Here is an 8,080-nt window from a genome sequence, read left to right as displayed (position 1 = left end):
TCTCAGAGACATTAACTTATTCAAACCCTCACACTAGTAAAAATAAGGAAAAAAAAGAAATGCCAGTTTAGTCTCTATTTTTTTTGCTAAACACAAAGCAAGTAAATTGCAGCTACAGTCTAATATTGGGGGGGATAAAGAGTACCAAGAACTCTCCATGTTCTTACTATGGCAACAGCAATCCATCAAGATAAGGCTTTTAAAAATAGAACAGAAAGAGGTGTAAGAAAACCACTAAATCCTCACCCATGTTAGAAGAGGGAGGAGGCATTGTCATCGACATTTTAGGGGTGCTATGTTTCCTGAAATGTTGATTTCCTCCCCAATATAGCAGTAAGAGCAGTGCTTCATTGTTGTCTTCCTGACACAAATAGAAGAGATCTTCTAGGCAAAATTTTTGGGAAACCAAAGGTGCCCATAAGAACCATAAGGAAACATTAACTTTCCCACTTCATATCAGAGTGGGTAAAAGGTGTTAAAGACGCTCTTTTCATTTCAGAGAAGGAAAAAATGAAATCTCAGAAAGAGGGAAGATCACAAAAAGAAGCTGACCCTGGAATTGTCACCACTTATATCACATATTTGAGTGAAGGTATATGATTTTGTGGTTGATCAAATGAACACTATGGAAAGTAGATGTAGTTGAGTTGTATTATAATACCCTAAATAAAGACATTTCTCAACAGGTGAGAGTTTGTAGCAAGAGGCCAGTAATAAGGGCTATTAGTGGTTGGAGGCAAAATTGGAAAGCTGGAGAGATAGAAGAGGTTGGATCAGCACCAAGTCTTCCACATCAGCAAACTGGGAAGCTGGATAGCTTCAGAGGTTCCCACCATGACCCCATATATGCATCCCATGAGAAGGACAACATTGGGATGATTATTACTCAGAAAATATGTGCAGTTAGTATCAGCTAGGAAAGTCTAATCTAACCACAAATTAGAAGGAAGCTGCATCCTCACAAGCCTTGCAATAAAAAAGATGTGTTTCCAGAAGAAGTAGTGCCAGAAGATGTAATAAAGAAGAATTTTAAATTTCTTGAGCCAAAGTTTAATCTGCATTGGATAAGAGCAAAATTTTTAATGTGCTATATAATTGGAGATTTATACTGTACTAGAATTAGTTTTAATGGCCATAAGTGGCTGGAAAATAACATGCCAAGAGCATATTCTAGTTTAAAGCATCTTAGTTATCTATTGCTACATAACAAACTATCAATTTAGCAACTTAAAACAACAATGAGTTATTTACTTATTTATTTTTTATTTTCTCTGGGTCAGCAATTAAGGAACTGTTTATCTGAGTAATTCTAGCAGTGTGCCTCAGAGTTTGCAGCCAAGATTTTGGTTGAGCTTATTCTCAAATAAAAGAATATTTGAAACTTTGGCTGAGGCTAGAAGATAGTCTGAGATTATAGATAGGGTTTAAACACTATTACTTAGAATAGAGAAAACTCTTAGGCATATAGAGAAATGAGGTTGATCAAATATTTATATTGTATTATAAAATTATGTTAATTATGAAAAAATAGAACAGAAATAAGGAAGGAAATTATTTCAGTTCTCTGATTCAATATTATCTTCTGCAGTTTCTATTTCCTGAATTAACTTTTCAGCTACCAAAGCTGTTCAAATTACCATATTAATATATGGAAATTATTTTATTTTATTTCATAAATTATAGGAAAAAATATGCATTAAGCGGTCAAAGAAATGTTTCCATGGATCCTTTCAAAAGAATTCTGAATGGAATATACAAAACACAAGATGAAACATTTTGATTAGTACAAGTCCTATTTGCTTAAGCTATTAAAAATAACAGCTATAACTATTGACAATGCTTAGCTTAATGTCTCAAACACAGTTTTCTCCCATATTTTCACAAATATTCCAAATACCAATCATTTGCATAAATTCTTAATAATTACATTCTCTTTTCAAAACTCTAAACACTAAATGGATAAAAATTATAACTTACCTTAGCTTTGAGGTAGTTAAGCGTTTTGCTTCTTTAGTGTTGCCCAAAACATATTATTAGTCATCAAGATTGAGGTAGGAGTAGGCTCATGGTGAGTGGCTGTCAAGGGATGAAAATAGGAATGTCTAGGGATGCCTAGGTGGCTCAGATGTTGAACGTCTGTCTTTGGCTCAGGTCATGATCCTGGGATCCTGAGATCGAGTTCCTTGTCAGGCTCCTAGCAGGGAGCCTGCTTCTGCCTTTGCCTATGTCTCTGCCTCTCTCTGTGTGTCTCTCATGAATAAATAAATAAAATCTTTTTTAAAAAAGGGGAAAAAAAGAAAATAGGTATGACTAAGCACAGATTTTAAAAGTAAGTTCTCTTTGAATCTTCTTTCCCACCACCTGATAAGCATTTTGTTTGATTTACCATGGCATTAGCAGTGGTAAAATGGGTGATACCAAACAGAACTATTTGGAAGCATTTATTTCCAACTCAAAACAGAGCTTTATATTGTCTTTGTCATAAATCTACATATTCTTCTCTTCCAGATGACTAATTGCAAAGTAGAACTTGCTTTGATATCTGATGGCAGGAGGACAGTAGGCTACCATCCTTCTGTGGAAATTCCATATGAACATACACAACTTATCCCTTGGTCAGATCTTGTGCATAATAATGAAGAAACACATGATCAAGTACTGCAAACCAATTAGAAGAATAAAAATGAACATATTGAATGAGGACTCATGATAAAACAACTAAGCAAAAATGTACCTTACCACTAAGCACCACTGGTATCACTGTGGACAATATCATAGAACTCTAAAGAAATTGGATTCTCCAAAAGACAGATGATATTGAGGTTTTCAGGAATCAGAAAGATGTTATCTTGTGTCTCATTGGCCATTTGAGAAAATGCAATTGAGTATATTCACTAATATGTTACATAGCAAAATAATAATAAAATGTCTTTTCATGAAAACAAAAGAACTACCCATCTTTATTTTCCCAAAAAGCTAGCATTTTACCAACAATTTTTTTAAATGTTAATTTATATCTGGTAGTGTATCTTGCACATAAGGCAATTACCCAAGGGGCAACACAGAAAAATGCAAACCACTAAAATATGTCTTATTAAATGTTATATTTGTTTATGGTGGTAAGAATTAACATGAGAATTAACATCTACCCTTTTTAACAAACCTTTCAGTACACAAAACATTGTTAACCTCAAGCACAATGTTGTACAGCAGATCTCTAGAACTTGTCCATCTTGCATAACTCAAACTTTAGCAACTCCCTTTCCTCCTCTTCCCCGCCCCTGGTAACCACCATTGTACTCTCTGTTTCTATGAGCTTTACTATTTTAGATACTTCACATAAATGAAATCATGTGATATTTGACTGGCTAATTCCACTTAGTATAATGTCCTCTATGTTAATCATATCATTGCATGGGGCAAGATATCTCTCTCTCTCTCTCTTTTAAGGTTGAATAATATTTCATTGCATGTATATACCACATTTTCTTTCTTTTCAGTTTGGTTAAGATAAAATTAACTGATAACATTAGTTATATGTTAAAAAATAGTTATGTGTTAGCTTAAGGTGTATCACATATGATTTGATATATGTGTATATTGCAAAATAATCAAATTTTTAGTTTACATCTATAATTATAGTCACCATGCTGTATATCATACCCTAAGAACTTATTTTATAAATGTAAGTTTGTGCCTTTGACAACCTTCACACATTCCCCCAACCCCACCTCTGGCAACCACTAATTCTGTTTCAATGACTTTGGTAATTTTTAGATTCCACATAATAATGGGATCAAATGGTATTTGACTTATTTCACTTAGTATAATATTCCCAAGGTCCATCTGTATTGTTGCAAGTGGCAGGATTTCCTTTTTTATGGCTAAATAATATTTTTTCAATAAAATATATTTCATATCTTCTTTATGCATTCACCTGCTGATGGGCACTTAGGTTGTTTCCAGGCCTTGGCTATTGTGAATAATGCTGCAACAAACATGGGGGTGCAGATAACTCTTCAAGAACTTGACTTCAGTTCCTTTGCATATATATGGTAGCTTCCTTTTTTAATTTTGGGGGAATCTTCATACTGTTTTCATGTGGCTGTACCAATTTACATTGCCACCAGCAGTGAATGAGAGTTCTAATTTCTTCATGTCCTTGCTAACAGTTGTTGTTTTTCAATTATTGGCTCTAAAGGGTTTGTATTTATATGTTTTTTTGATAATAGTTGTTCCAACAGGTGTGAGGAGATAGCTCATGGTGGTTTTGATTTTCATTTCACCAATTACTAGTAATGTTGAGCATCTTTTCATGTACCTATTCCCCAGTTGTATGTCTTCTTTGGAGAAATGTCTATTCAAGATATCATCTAATGGGCAGATATCCCAAATACTTTGTTTACAGAGAATAATAGGGAAATTGATAGTAATGTAAACATTGTTTTGGTTTTCCAAAAAAAACCAGAAAGTATTAAAAATAACAAACTGTTTCTGAATTAAACAACTAGAGAGAGAATAGAATTATTGAAGGATATTAGGTAAGTTGTTATTTTTTTAAGATTTTATTTATTTATTTATTTATTTATTTATTTATTTATCTATTTATCTATTTATTTATTTATTTATGAGAGACACAGAGAGAGAGGCAGAGATCCAGGCAGAGGGAGAAGCAGGCTCCATGCAGGGAGCCTGACATGGGACTCGATTCCAGTACTCCAGGATCACACCCTAAGCCAAAGGCAAATGCTCAACCACTGAGCCATCTAGGCTTCTCAAGTTGTTATTTTCTTATGAGCAGACTTGCACTGCTCATATAACTGCAAAAAAAAAAAAAAGTAGATAACCCCCCCCAGAAAAACTCTCTTTATACACACACACGTATATATTTATATATAAATACATATATATATTTAATTCTTACCATATATGAGAGAGAGAGAGATTGAGAGAGTTTGCTATGACTATAGATATATGCAACAGAGTGGCTATCTCTTTAACTGGAGGGTAGAAATTGGCTTGCCACTTGCTGCTATAATTTATTTTGATAGTATAAAGAACACAAGAAACCTTTTAAAGTTTACTTCCCATGTTTTCCTTGAGACTTATGAAAGTAACTGAAATGAAATGTGAAAGATATAAAAATTATAGTTAACACCTGGCACAGTGCTTCTGTACAACAGGCGCTTAAGCAAGTGTATTGAATCTGCAAATATTTCTCCTTTAAAAATAAACATATAAATAAAACCTTGATTGTTTTCATTTTTTTAGTTTCATGAAAAAATGAAATAAAATATAGCTTAGTGTGAAATAGGCATATGTTTACATCTTTTCTGCAAAATATATGTCTATTTTATTTTCTGAATTATTTCCAGTGCATAAAATATCTACTATTTCAATGACCACATTTGTATTTTTAAGATTCTTTTTTTATCATTTCCTTGTTACCTTAGCCTGGGAGAAGAGGAACTGCGGTGGGGGGCATTTTTTTTTCTAAAATATACTTGTGGAAAATGATAAATTTAAAAATGATTTAAACATGAATAAGCCAGAAGTAGGACTTTTTTATATTATTATTTTATTCAAAATCATATGGCAGCACAAATAAATTATAAGGTACATTTTATGGAATAAGTCCCTTGAAGAGCCATAGTACTATAACTAGCACTTAAAAGTACCAAAAAGAAAGGTGTGGATGAAGCAGAACATCTAAAGATATAATGACTAATAATGTTACTGAACTGCTGAAGATATGAATCCACAGATTCAGAGTCTTACAAACATTGAGCAACAAAATTCAAAATAAAACACCTACTCAGAAGCATCATAATAAAATTGCTAGAAAGCAAAGATGAGAAAATCTTAAGGAATCTTGAGAAATTATAGAAATTACTTACTTTACTCTCAGAGTTCTCCAAAAAAAAAAACAATGGTTGCTAGAAATCAATAAAATAGTATATTCATAATCCTACAAGAAAATAATTCCAACTTGACATTCTCTGTTAAGTAAAAATATCATTCAATATGAGACAAAATAGAGCATTGTCAAATGAATAAGACAGAAGGAAATTGGTCTAGCAAGAATGATTTTTACTGAGGTGATTTTTCAGACAGAGTGATAGTGATATGGAAACTTAGAGATGCTGAGAGGAACAAAAACATTGAAAAGAGTAAGTCTAACTGGAAATCACTGTGTAAATCACAATATAATATAATTAAATATAGGTCAAAATAACATAAATCAGGAGGGATGAATAAAGTCTAATTTCTTTCATTTTTTATGAAGCATGTACAAGTATCAAGTGACATTAAAACTTGACAAGCAAAAATGCACGCTGTAATGTGCAGAATGTCAGGTGAAAATGGTAAAAGCTAAAATACATATTGATACTGTGTGTTCCAGGGAAAGAGAAAGAAAGCAAGAGAGAGAGAGAGACAGAGACAGAGAGAAAACACAAAATACCTCTTCAAGGAATTGACAATATCCTAATTTAACTTAACATCAAGTTCTGCCAGTAATCTTCATTTTAGATTTGTGGGAACCTTGGGCCACAAAGTTTTAGCAAGGAGCTAACGTAGCCTATTTTGGGTTTCTTTGGTAGCGCTTTTTGGAATATTACTGAGCTAAACAGATTTTTATCCTCCTTTATTATAAGTACTCAATATAACATTACAGAAAGCTTTTTAAGGCTACATTTTAATAATTGACATTCTGAAAACAGCAAAACCAGAAAACAGTCCCATTTTCACATTAGAATTGATTCTATGTTGAACAATTATGTGCGGGGGAAATGTGCATGCCCATTGTATTCTTTCTTTCTTAGTTCAAATGGATGAAAAAATTAAAATATCCCATCAATGTATTGATACATGCAAATCCTCTTTTTTTTATTAATGCATGTACATTGTAGTACATTTAACTAGGTAGTTTAATGCTTATAATGCATCAGCTGTGGTAATAACAGACTATTTATTTATTTTAGAGATTTTATTTATTCATGAGAAACATGGAGAGGCAGAGACATAGGGAGAGGGAGAAGCAGGCTCTCCAGGGGGGAGCCTGATGCAAGACTTGATCCGAGGACCCCAGTATCACAACCTGAGCCAAAGGCAGATGCTCAACCTCTGAGCCACCCAGGTGCCCCAATAACAGACAATTTAAGAACTCCATGCTTTCATAAAATGAGGATAAAATAGTGTATAGTTCATAGAATTCTAAGGAATGACCAGATAATGCATGTGCAATGCCTAAATACCCAGCAAGGGGCTTATCATATAGCAAATCCTCAATAATTGTCTATTTATTATTACTTTAAGTCTTATAAATGCCAACCCTCTCTTGCCATCAGGCAGGCATTGGTTAATAATCAACAACCAACTCACTGACTCAATGTGGCTTTCTTAAGTGTACTTTTAAAAATGTTTTAATTCCTACCTACAATTTGATTAAACAAAGAATGATGAGACAATTCTTCATTGCTTGTATGCCTCTATTTTATTTACCAATAAGATGAGAAAATGCATTAAGATATTTAAAAAAAGGTAGAATGGAATTAAAATGTGAATTTATATTGAGCAGTCACTGAAGAATTCAACCTAGTTTTCCTGAAAATGTTTCTCTCATTAAGGTATAAACAGATATAAGAATTAGTCTTATTTTTATGTGGTTTACAGTCCTATCATCTCACCTAAAATCATTGGTCTACTTGAATGCTATGTAAAACTGGATATGGTCCTACCAAAGCCTTGAACAAATTTCACACAGAAAACAAGTTGTAAAACTGTAATTACAGCTGAGTCATTGGCCTTGTCTTCTCCCATGTACTTACTGCTTGAAATTGTATCTTTGCTATCAGACAATACTTAATCTGAAAACTATTTTTCTGATATTATTGTACTTAAGAAGATAACATCTAAAGGTCTCTATGTCAAATTGCTGGGGTTTTGTTTGGCTTTCTTTGGTTTTGGTGCATTTATATGTTCATAAATACTCATATTTCAAGGTATCGAATTCACCTGCAGTTTCTCATTGAAAATGTAGAGAGTTGGAAAATAATAGCAAGTAAGATTTCCTGTCTCT

General features: G+C 32.9%; 1 pseudogene; it reads left to right on the top strand.

Annotated features, from left to right (window-relative positions):
• Positions 1 to 2,387: 2,387 nt before the first annotated feature.
• LOC129516378 (39S ribosomal protein L42, mitochondrial-like) lies at positions 2,388 to 2,815 on the top strand (annotated as a pseudogene).
• Positions 2,816 to 8,080: the final 5,265 nt, after the last annotated feature.

Source organism: Nyctereutes procyonoides, unplaced genomic scaffold (genome assembly GCF_905146905.1).
Source record: "Nyctereutes procyonoides isolate TBG_1078 unplaced genomic scaffold, NYPRO_anot_genome, whole genome shotgun sequence".
Lineage (NCBI taxonomy): Eukaryota > Metazoa > Chordata > Mammalia > Carnivora > Canidae > Nyctereutes > Nyctereutes procyonoides.
Note: the sequence above shows the minus strand (reverse complement) of the source record. Positions and strands in the feature narration are given on the sequence as shown.